The 13052-nt window shown below is 34.5% G+C and overlaps 1 long non-coding RNA gene across 1 annotated transcript; it reads left to right on the forward strand.

Annotated features, from left to right (window-relative positions):
- The first annotated feature begins 4979 nt into the window (after positions 1-4979).
- Positions 4980-9905, forward strand: LOC122419663. The gene is made up of 4 exons (XR_006262960.1): positions 4980-5087; positions 5966-6031; positions 8297-8404; positions 9575-9905. It is a non-coding gene; the product is annotated as an uncharacterized LOC122419663 (long non-coding RNA).
- Positions 9906-13052: the final 3147 nt, after the last annotated feature.

The following is a 13052-nucleotide window of genomic DNA, read 5'->3' on the forward strand; positions in this document are numbered from 1 at the left end:
GTGCTATTAGACAATCTGTGACTTTATTTTTTATTCACTTTTTTTTTTACTATGCTTTATTTTTTAGTTTTAGAAATTCTGTTTTTCTTCTTACTCTAAGTTGTCTTTCTTAAATATTCTTCTTGTTTTATGTTTCTTCTTTTAAGGATTTTAATCATTTTAGATGTACTGTTGCACTGTTTCTTCCAGACAGTCAACTATTTTCTGAAGTTTTCTGGAAGACCTTAATTGGCTATTTTGTGTGTCTATGGACCATGTGGTAAAACCTTATAATTTTGTAATTTTGAAATGTGAGGTTTTCCTCCATGATTTTCTTTTTTCAGTGCAAATCATATTATATTCTTTTCCAATGTGGTTTTTATTTTCCTTTTGTCAAGCACCCCAGTGGTTTCACAGGTAAGAATTATTTTATGTTATTTTTTGCTTTCAATTTCCAGAGGGTGAAAGTAGTCTAAAAATCTAACCCCATACTGTGTGAGGAAATGCTTCTAACAAAGGGAGGTGACTATCCCATAAATCCAATATATACCTTGATTCTGGTAAGCAATCTTATTATCTCCTCATACTTTTGGGTAGATTTTTATTGGTACATACTACCATCACTAAGTTCTGTCATCAAGACAAATTATTTTACACATTTCAGTACAGGAATTTGAATAAGTGATTGTTAGTTAAGCATGGACTATATAATTCAATAATGAGAGGCAAGGTATTTTTTAGATCAGATTATATTAGCTGACTTAATATAATATGACTATTAGTTTATATTAAATTAAACTTACAAAAAATGAAATTTTCTAATATTTAAAACCTTTTTCCATTTTGATATGTATACTGTTATATTTTGATGTATTTTATTTATTATGCTTTGATAGATTTTTAGTTAGAATATAAATCCATTCGTACTTGAGCTTAGTGTGTTAGTCTTGATATATTACTTAATATTTCTGAGAAAACACCATTTGGGAATCATAGTAAATCTAAATGCAGAAAAGTAATTGATTTAGGACTTAAATGCTAATGAAGAAGTTGGTGTCTGCATAATTATATTGAATGAAGCCGAGACTTCATCAACCAAACACATTTTAACTCAATGAGAAACATTAGTTTAAAATAAATTCACTCATTATTTTATCCAAAAAGTTTATTGATCACTTAATATGTGTCAAGCAATGTGCTGGATGCTGGGAAATCAGTGGTGAATAAAATCTATTTCCTACTCTTATAACTCACACTCTAGTGGAAAAGCTGAGAAGTAATGGGACATAGTAAACACACATGAAGTAAAATCACAACTGAGTGATAACTTAAAGTAACTTAAAAAATGAAATAAACACAGGCGCTATGAGAGTGTATGATACCGAGCACTTTCCTGAGGAAGGGATGCTGCAGGTGGTCTTTGAAGAAGTTAACAAGGGGAAAATGCTAGTCAATAGGGGGAGTGGTGAAATTTTGGAAGATTGAGCAATATGTGCCGTTGACACATCTTCAGTTTCAGGAAATTTTAAAAAGGACAATTCATCCATAGTTAGCTACGAGAAGACCACCATGCATGAGATTTGTAAGTAGGTGAGAGATGTACCACACTGGTTTTGAGGCTATACTGAAAATATTGGTCTTTCATGTATTAGCAGTTAGGAGGCATCAAAGGCTTCATGTGTGTGTGGGCGGGGGGGAACAGAGATTTTTTAAAAATCTCCTTTAAACTGACTAATCTTCTGTTAATCCTATTCCAAATATTTTTATTCTAGATACTGTGCTTTTTATTTCTAGATGTTCAGTTTGGGTCTTTTTAAAAAAGCTATGTTTCAGGTTCAGCCTTTTAATCCTCATTCTTCTCTCTACCTTTGTGATCATATGGAGTAGATTTATAACTTTTTTTTTTTAACTTCAATTTCTTCTATATATCCTATATGTACTACTTCTGAGTCTGTTTTCATTGATTTTTTTCCTCTTTATTAGGGGCTTTATTTGTGTTTTTACATGTCTGATTATTTTTTATTCATGCCAGACATTGAAAATTTTGCTTTGCTGGTTGTTAGAATTTGTGCATCCCTTTATATATTTAGACTCTTTTCTGGAATACAGTTAAATTATTTAGAAACAATGTTATGACCTTTCTAAGGCTTGTATTTCATCATCAATGTTATAATCTTTCTAAGGTTTGCGTTTCATTGTTGTTAGGCAGAATAACATCTAGACTAGGATTAATCTGGCCCTGCTATTGAGGAAGTACCCTTCTAAGGACTCAACTTGATGCCTGCGTGTTAGAAGGTTTTTTAGGTCTGGCTCATGTGAATAGCTGCATGATTCTTTGCAATTTCTGGAATTTGCTTCTCCCTCATCATTCTGACAACAAGTAAAAAATGACCAAATTTAATACTAGAGGGTGAGAATTTTGCCATGATCTTCAAATAGTGTTTCATTTCTGACATGGGTAAAATCAGAAAATATCTATGACTTCTTTTTGAAATTTTAACGAATAATGACTATTCTCAAAACTTTGAGAAAGTCATTATTTTGAGCTCCTGGGGATAGTGAAAAAATTTTCTTCTCTCTTTCATGGTTATCAATTGTAATATTCTTTCTTAATTGTATCAATGCCTACACAGTCTAACTTCAAATTAAGAAATAAAATAAATGATTCTTTATTATCACTGATAAATCCAGAAGTCATATAAGGATATATTCATAGTAAAGATAAATGATGCTTCAGAGGCTTGGGATATATGTAGACATGTCTGATATATGTTGTACAGCCGAACTTAACATTGTAAAGCAATTATACTCCAATAAAAAATAAATAAATAAATAAATAAATAAATAAATAAATAAAGATAAATGATTTGTTCAAGGTCATTGATAAAGGTCATTGACAGACATCCTATCATTGAAATTGCATTTCATATACATTAAAAACTAACCTGAACATTTTCTAAGTTCCATGTATTTTTGAATGGTGAACTAATTTTTTGGTTTGGCCAATTGGGGAATTTGGATTTGAAAGTGTAAGTAACTGGTACCAAAATTATTGATCTCTCTTTCTTATTAAACTGTTTAAATTTTGAGAATGACATTATATAATATACCACTATGTTTTATAGCAGGAATATCACATTTTAAAATATTCAAGAGTTTTCATTATTAATATTCCTACTATGAAACAGAATGGGAATGATGTCTGAGTCTATAAGATGAACTTTTTTGGATTATATTTCTTCAGTAGTAAATCTAAACCACACATAATAAATTAAGGAATCCTACTGAGAAATACATTTTTAAAGTAATAATCCTGTCAAAAGCACACAAGTCTTTTGATCTGGGGTTCTGCTTCTGTTGTAGGAACTTTTCACCTGGTGACATTATTTTCAGGATAAAAATGTTTAAAAGAAAGCACATAGACCTTTTCTTAAAAAAAATAATAGATATTTCAGCATAGAAAATAACAAAAAATAATGTATCTTCCACCAAGTTTTGTCAAATATTAGCATCAACTTTTATGTGTATAAATCCATAAGTTTGTAAAAACATGTAAAAATGTGTATAAAACTCAATAAAGCATTCTTTTGTGATTTTTAAGCTTTAACTGAATGCTGTCATATATCTTTTTTGACAACTTGTTTTGTTTTCTTTATGTGGTTTTAGAATAAGTCATGTTGACATATGCCAGTTCATGTCACTCATTTAATCCTCAGGGGAGGATCACTATGGATTACTTTTTTCTGTCCTTCAACTTTATGTAACTGGATTCATACCGTGTGCTACTCTGGGTCTATCTTCTTCCATTGAACTATCTGAGATTCATCAGTTGTAGTGTTTGTTGTTAATAGCTGATGCTTTTAGAGTTTTATGGTTATGTAGCTGTAGTGCTTCTTGTCAAGACCATTTAGGAGTTGGGCAATGACTTGCGGTGTTTTGGATCCAGGTCTTGGGATCCCATCTTTGTGTTCATCATGTTGCCCCTCACTCTGCAGTGGCTTCACCCCCTGGTTCTCTGATCTCTGTCTTCCTTGACCAGTGAGACCACAGTCATCGTGGATTCTAAACCCCTGCAGGAAGAATGTGAAAATGACCCCAAGGAAAAGACAGAGCTTATGTGGTTTTTACCTCCACTGCTTCTCTTTCCTAAGAATTATATTTTTAAACACTTCCTATACTTTTTTCCAATCGCTTCAGACAGCTTTCTCTTATTTTATCTCATCTTAATAATTGATTTTGACAAAAAAGTTATTTTGGTACCAGCTAGTCTATTTGCCTGTATTACAGAAAATCCTTTCTATACAGATGTTTTAAAGTGTACTATGAGTAAATTCATTTTTTGTTTTTTTTTAAAAAATTATTTATTTATTTATATATATTTTTTACTTTACAATATTGTATTGGTTTTGCCATAGACTGACATGAATCCACCATGGGTGTACATGTGCTCTCCATCCTGAACCCCCCCTCCCACCTCCCTCTTAATTATACTGTCACCAATACAGATTACTATGTTTTGTACAATTTTTTAAACTTTGCTTTTGATTTTTAAATCTGTGATTGACCTGAAATTGATTTTTATGTTTTGTATTTAGATATATATTATTTTCTTACATAAACAAACAGTTTATTGAGCACACTATTCCTTAAATAATGCACAGAACTATTTATTTATACATTCTGCTTAAATATGTATAGGAAGAATTATATATTTAATAGGGTTAATCTTTTTAATTATGTGTTTATATTATATTTGATGAGATTATTATTATGCCAACTACTGGGCAGACTACAACAGAGAATGCAATTGCATTTGGGGGACAAATTATGAAATTTGGAACACTCAGATTCTGAAAGTGTCATGTGACTGAGGTTCAGCTCTTCAAAGACATTCTTAATCAAAAAGTCTCTGGCTGTAGTCACACAATCCCTCTGTGCTAGAATTCTCCAGAGAAACAGAACCAATGGGATATATCTCGATCTCTATCATCTCCTACTTTATCTCCACCTCTATCTCCATCTCTATCTGTTCATCTAGAAAGAGAGAGCTTTATTATAAAGAATTGGCTTTGTGACTATGGACATAGGCAGATTCCAAGATCTGCAAGGTAAGTTAACAGGCTGGAGACCCAAGACAGCCAGGGGTTCTTGGGTTCTACTGGATGAGGTCTACCCACATTTGGAATATAAATCTTCTTGACTCAAGCTATCAATTTAAATGTTAACCACCTTAAAAAAATACATTCACAGAAACACTCAGAATACAGTGACCCAATATTTGGACACCTTGTGGCCCAGTTAAGTTGAAAACACATTATACCAAAGCAACTCTCTTAACTTCCAAGTACAAGTGTACCTTTAATACCAGTCTCAGTGATTTGTTTTCTGCCCATTTTCATTTGTCATAATATGCATCAAGGAGTCATTACATACGTGCCATTCATTCATTTGAAAACATATTTTGAACTCCATTAAGTCCCAAGCTTTGTGATAAACACTGGAAAGTTATAAAGTACATTGTGACATTAAAGAAATGTTTAGGGGATATGATTCAATACTACTTGTCCAGGAAGAAACTTGTAAGCAGGATAAATGGCCTACAATCACCTCTCAGGCAGGCAAAGAATCTGACCATTCAAGGAACAGAAAGGAAGTCAATGTGGCAAATCATAGTACAGATCAAAGTAAAGATCTGATTCTACATTCTAAGGAGGATGAAGAGAGATTGATAGCTTTTAAGTAGCAGAAGAGCATATCCAATTTTTGAAAGATCATTCTGTCCTCTATGTGGAAAATAAATGAGATAGAGGTAGAGTCAAAATTAGAGGAATGGAGTTCAGTTATAAGAGATCTAGACAGCAACAGAGTTACAGAGAACCATACACACATACAAGTAGAGGAAAAATTGACAGCATTTAGCAAGTGGTTGGATTTAGAGGAGGAAAAAGGAAGGCGTCAATAATGATTCTTGGAATTTTGATATAAGGAATTGCTCAAGGACTTCTAACGAACTACCACTTGTTGAGATGGGGAACTCTACATGCAAAATAGGGTAAGGATGGAAAAAATCATGATCCTGGTAAAGTGAGAAAGCTCCTGCTCATCACTGTGGATAGGCTCAATGGGACAGAACAATCCTTCCACCACCTGGCTTACACTGTTATCCTAGAATCTTCCTTTACCATCATCCTGATGCTTCCATCACATCCTATTAACTGGTTCCCTCTTAGTTTTGACTACTGACATCACCTTAAAAGCAAATCAGCCAGCACCTTCTTTCAGGTCAGTACATGGGAAAGTTAATTTTTTTGAGACTTTGCTTCTCTAAAAATGTATTTACTCTATCTTTACACTTTATGTATAGCCTGATTGACAATGAAATTCAAGACTGAAGAATTTTGAAGGCTTGCTCTGGTATCTCACAGGTTCTTCAGCCTGAAGACTGAAGCCATTTGAATATTGATTCCTTGCACATGAGCATGAGTTTTTTCCCACCCCTAATTTCTGGAGTTTAGTAAAACTTCTCTTGGTCTTCCATGTGCTAAGATTTCACATGGTGTGTCTCTGTATCAGTCTATTTTTACCCACTCTGCTGAGTTCTCTGTTGGTCACTTCAATCTAGAAGGTTATCTCTCAGTTGCATTGTTTTCTTGGATAATTTTTTGAAGATCTTTTCTTTCATTTATTTTTGCCATTCTTCACTGATGTGTAATCAACAGCAACTTTTTTCCTGAAAATATCTTGGCCAAGTAAGCAATACAAAGTAGATCATATGGTTTGTTTTTCATATAACTTTGAGATTCTTACTGCAGTGAAAAAGATGGATGGTGTTTGCTCTCATTACAAAATAAACAGACATCTGTACTACTCTCTGCCCTTCCTTGCCCTACAAAGAGGGGAACAGAATAGGAGGATATCAATCAGAAACTCTGCAGGGTATTCCACAAATAGCACCAAAAGGTCCTGGAACAAGTGGTAAGACAGTTAAGAAAATAAGATAACCTTTCATTGTGGATTGGTTGTCAATCCACAGAATCTGGGAGTCAAGCAAGAGAAACACTGGCTCTCAGCAAAGGTTAAAAGAAAAAAATTGAACATCAGTTTAAATCAATTGTTTTAACTGAGTAGAATTACTAGGCTTATGTGTAAATTCACTCAAGCACTCTATGACCGCTGGTTAAATGAGACAGGTCATCTGCTATGATGGATAAAATAATCTATAACTTACGAATAAAAAGCCAGGCTTCCTCTTCAGAATGCTTTGTGTGTTTTTTGAAGTCTGTCTAGTAAGTTAAAACTAAGTCATTTTGAATTCAATGTTTCTTTTGATTGAGTTAGTTGAAGAAGACCCTCCAATCTTCTCTTTGAAATTCTTGAAGCAAAGCACAGTTTTAGGGTTTGCTACCTACCCACATAAAAATTAGATTATGGGGTTATGGCATGGTAGTCAACCAGGGTGCACTTGGTGGCATACTCAAAGCCAAAGTCACTGAGAAAGATCTGGGCGCCACAAAGGATCTCAGTATGAAACCAATCTTGTGCCTCCCAGTCAGGAGAACAATCTCCAACCTCTGAGTCGATGCATTTGAAAGCAAATACACTGAAGATTCTATTGCACCTCCATGGGCAGAATAAGAATATTTGGTCCTTTGGGTATTCACAAGGCTGCTTTAGGAACAGAATGCTAAATATTAATACACAAAGTCTGATTTGACAGTTTTTCTCCTCTTCCTTTGGAAACGATAGTTTTCTCAGTAACACTGAGGACTATATTTTATACTTTATCTCTGTGTCATGTCGCATGGCTGTTCAAAAACACAGTTGATCAAACAAAGTTTCTGATCAGTTGTATGGTCACTTAAAACTATCATTTTCTTTAGTAATTCCCAGCAGCTAGTGTTAGGTATTTTTTTTAGGTCGTTTTACAGTCCTTATTAATATGCCTGTAAATATTACAAGTTTAGTCCAGAACTTCAAGTATTTTCAGTATAGTCTTTATTATCAAAGTCATAGAGTATTATTTATACATATCTGTCTGTGTGTCAGTCACCAGTAATAAAGACTCTTTTTGTAGATTTCCTTTTAACTTTTAGATTACAACTTTTAATGATTTTGGCTTCTCATATCTGAATCTTAATTTCTTATATCAAGAGCAGTAATCTCCAAACTGACTAGAAAATATGCATAAAGGCATAAACTTGCTCACAATCAATGATTTTTACTTCTGGCTCTATTTTCTTTTCCTTTTATTCTGTATTCTGATTTAATGTTACCATAATCCTGGAATGTTTGTTTGTGGCTCTGGCCACCATTACAGTTGAAAATACTCAGTGTCACGCCAGAGAGTGGAGGACTTGACATCAACAGATTCTGTGTTAAAGACACATAAATGGGACATATCAATGCAACATTTAGTAGTTGGAAGGTGCATTAAGGGAAAATTTAGTCCCACTGGTGAATTTACAGAGTCACAAGTGAGAATAAACTGGCAAAAGAGGCTCAGAAATAATGGCTTAGCTTCTGTTTCCTCAAATGTTTACAGAAAAGTGAGAACTAGAGCATGATTTTATTGACTCGCACTGATATTATCTGATTCATATTTGTTTATGTCATTATTGTGATATGCATGCTAAGTCATTTCAGTTGTATCACAGCTCTTTGCAGCCCCATGGCCTATAGCCCACCAGGCTCCTCTGTCCATGGGATTCTCCAGGCATGAATACTAGAGTGGGTCACATGCCTTCCTCCAGGGGATCTTCCCCACCCAGGTTTCAAACTCCTGTCTCCTACGTCTCCTGCATTGGCAGATGGGTTCTTTACCACTAAGGTCACCTTGGAAGCCCAATTCAATGCCAAATCTGTTATGGGGACTGTTTGACAGTTTTCAATGGCTTAGGCAACCATCAGTGGTTATTCTTAACCTCTGTAACTTCCAGGCCATGCTCTTTGGTAAAGGGCTTAGTCCCAGATGCATAGTGGAGCCACCTGGGCAGGATTTAAAATAATACAGTCATCCAGACCCTCTCCCTAGAGATTCTGATTTAATCAGTCTATTGTTCTTAAGCACTGATTGTTCTTAAGCATTTTTAAAAAGCTCTCTAAGGGTTTGTAATATGTGGCCAGAGTTAAGAACATCTAGTCTGTGTAATGCAACACTGTAGTTTTAACCGTGTACAATTTCAGACATTCAAGCCCATAAAAATCTAGAATCAAGAATTGAAAGTTTAGTAATAAGCTTAGAATTTATTCATAGATTCTTTTCAGACAGGTATCTGTCTTGTATCATCCCTGATGGCTAATGATCCAGGTTTGGTAAAGTTTCAGTGCCATGATGTTTCTGACAATTCCAAACATTTTTCTTAGTCTAAGTCAGAACATGTTTTCTTTTCACTCAGACTCTTTTGTAATTCTGTTTTGGAGAAGCTTTGGGATGATTTTACTGAGTGCTTATTCTTATGTCTTCATAATTTCCCTGTGAATACTAGTGGATTTGTCCACTGAATATCAATATTAAATATTTTTAGTGGACACACATTTTGAATTATTTCATTGCTATTTGTAACTAATCTGCCTGTCCCTTTTTGCATTCAAACAGGTCTGAGTGTTCTGCTCTTCAAATTGTAGAAGACAAAATGTTTCCTTTTACCAGGCTTCTGACTCCAAAGACTTATAGCTGGTTGTAAGTTGAAGCTTCATTCAACTGATTTGGAAAATCAAAACCTATGATTGAGTACTGACTCTGCCATCAGTAAATGAACAGAGATCCCTTGAATACTGATTATATTCTCAGAACTTAGAAGTGCAATGATAGAAATAATGACAACTTACGTTAGTATAGTATATCTTAGAGAAGTAGAAGTTCCTTGCAATGAAGGAGCTCTAAATGAATTATAGGGATAAGAATACAAGAAAAAAATTATGAATGACCTACAGCAATATGTATAATAATTTCTGTGATAAACTATGTGTTCTGTTGGGGTTGAAAGCATAGGGAAATTAATAATGGTAAGTACTTGTGAAAGCCTTCAGAAAAGAGGACTTGAAAATGACTTTCATTTTGTCTTGTAATGTTTAGATAGAGAATTGTAGGGGATAAATAAGGTGTTCTCTGTAAGTCAGTGAGGGAACAGAACAGGTGTAGATGAAGAGAGAGAGAGAGAGAAACAGAGACAGATGAGAGGGGAAAGACAGACTCTAAATGGAAGGCACACATGTTGACATAAGGTAGAAGGTAAGCTAAGTGGTATGGAAGCAGATCATTGGGTGATTAACAGTACCAGCTTTGAAGTCAGGTTGATGTGGGTTCATTTTTTGTATTGTTATTTTTTAAATTGAGCTATAATTGACATATAACATTGTGTATCTTTAAGATGTACAATGCGTTAACTTGATACATTTGTATATGGCAATATGATGAACACCATAGTGGTAGTTAACACCTCTCTCACTTACATAATTATCTTTTCATTTTGTAGTTTAATTTTTTGTTCCTGTGCTCCTCCCAAATGGAAAGAATGATCATCAAGAGTTTCTGCAAATAAGGCACTAAATTCAGTCATGTTGGCAAAGAACTGAGTCCCAAATGACAAGAGTTTGTTTGTTTTTAATTTTTACTTTATATTGAATATAGTTGATTTCTGGGAGTAGAAAATGGCAACCCACTTCAGTATTTTTACCCGGAAAATCCCATGGATAGAAGAGCCTGGCAGACTACAGTTCATAGGGTCACAAAGAGTTGGACAAGACTGAGCACATAGTCAATTTACAATGTCATTGTTTCAAGTGTATAGCAAAGTGATTCAGTTCCATATATACATCTATTCTTTTTCAAATTATTTTCCCATGTAGGTTATTATAGAATATTCAGTACCATTCCCCATGCTATACTGTAGGTCCTTATTGGTTATCTATTTTATATATAGTAGCGTGTATATGTCAATCTCAATCAGTCAGTTCAGTTGCTCAGTCATTTCTGACTCTTTGTCACCCCATGGACTGCAGCATGCCAGTCTTCCCTGTCCATCAGCAACTCCCAGAGCTTATTCAAACTCATGTCCATCTAGTTGGTGATGCCATCTATCTCAAACTGTTGGTTTAATTCCTACCCTAACCTTACTAGCCATGACCGACAATGCATAAGTCATTTATCTCTGTGAACCTCTTTTTCTATATTATTAAAGTAGGGACATTACTACGCTGACCATATTCTGCATGGTAACAGATAATCCCTGTCATACTCAGTTCAGTATCTGCGTCAATCAATACTGGCTAAAACTTCAATGAAGACAAGCAGAGAAATCAGACGTTTCATACTCTTGAAAATTAGCTCTCTCTCAAAGTGCAAGTGAAAGTTGCTCAATCGTGTCTGACTCTTTATGACACCATGGACTATACAGTCCATGGAATTCTCCACACCAGAATACTGGAGTGGGTAGCCTTTCCCTTCTCCTAAAAGGCTACAAATTAGGAAACCATATTTGAGTTCATTTAATCCAGCAGCAAAACACAGAATAAAGGTAGAGAGAATTTAGCTTGGAAGACCATGGAATTGAATATTCCAATGATTCAGGCTTGAAGAAGTATAATACAACTCTAGTGGCAGCAGAATTAAAAATGATAGGTGTGATGAAAGACATTTCAAGGAAAATTTGCAAGACTTCCTGATTCGTCATGGCTGCCTTGGTTCTTGGAGGAGAAAAGATTTGGTTTGAGTAATTACCTATATGGAAAAATAATCTGAAAATATTCTTTTGTTGTTTAGTATTGCTGCTGTTTACTTGCTAAGTCATGTCTAACTCTTTTGCGACTCCAATAATCCACAAACCCTCCAGGCTCCTTCTTTCTGTGGGATTTCCCAGGCAAGAATACTGGAGTGGGTTGCCATTTCCATCTCCAATATATATGTATATGTGTAACTAAATTACTTTAATGCACGACTGAAACTAATATAATCTTGTAAATCAAATATATGCCAATGCAAAGATTTTTTTAAAAATTAAAAGAAGATTAAAAGAGAACATCCATGTAAAACGCTGGTGCATTGTAAGAATTCTTTACAGGTTTACTTACTATAGTGTGCTCTTAGTTGCTCAGTCGTGTCTGACCCTTTGCGACCCTTTGGACTATAGTCTGCCAGGCTCCTCTGTCCATGGGATTATCCAGGCAAGAATGCTGGAGTGGGTTGCCATTCTCCTCCTCCAGTGTATCCTCCACACCCAGAGATAGAACCCATGTTTCCTACATTGAAGGCGTATTTGTTACCTGCTGAGACATTGGGGAAGCCCTAATTTATTTTTAAGTTTTTTTCATAATTTATTATTTTATATGTAAATCAATTTTTATAATGTTGGTTAATGCTGTTTCAAAAGACAGGAATATATCTGAATGAAAGAGTCATTTTGCTCATAATTGAATATAATGGCAGGAATTTGAATGGGAGGATAGGACTGAGCTTACAGGTATGAAGGTCATTGACTGAAGAATAAAATTTCAAGTCAGGACATAGGATGAAGTCTCTGAGTAAGAAAGTGTAGTAATTGAGCCTTTAATAAGAGTTTTGATAGACCAAACTCAGTCTGACCAATGCTTAATGGGTTCCTTTCTGTGGCAAACACTCAAGAATCACATACCAGGGCATCATGGATTATTGTTATTTTCGTCCATAGCTTTTTTTCATTTTTTCCTCTTCTGGATGGCCTTCCCTTTTCTCTGCATCTTTAGTTTCACATGAGCACAGTTTTTCTTAAGCAGAAATAGAAGCTCTTACCTTTACTTTATTTGTTGCTTCTGTGTTCTTTAATTCATTTTTCTCATTTCATCACTTAAGTGATTTTACAGAGTGAAAATTAATATGTGTCAAGCTCAGACAGAATTGGACATTTCATTGCTGCTTTTGGCATTTGATTCTAGAAACGTGTTATTAGACATACATTGAAATTCTATGGTTTTAGTCCTTACATGAATATATAAATGTCAGTTATATGTTCATTTGCTTTCTTTGACTTAACTTTTCTTCTTTTGATAAATACTATCATACTAGTTTCCCCTATAATGGGGAAAATGGAAGGAAAATT

Source organism: Cervus canadensis, chromosome 1 (genome assembly GCF_019320065.1).
Source record: "Cervus canadensis isolate Bull #8, Minnesota chromosome 1, ASM1932006v1, whole genome shotgun sequence".
NCBI classification, from domain to species: Eukaryota; Metazoa; Chordata; class Mammalia; order Artiodactyla; family Cervidae; genus Cervus; species Cervus canadensis.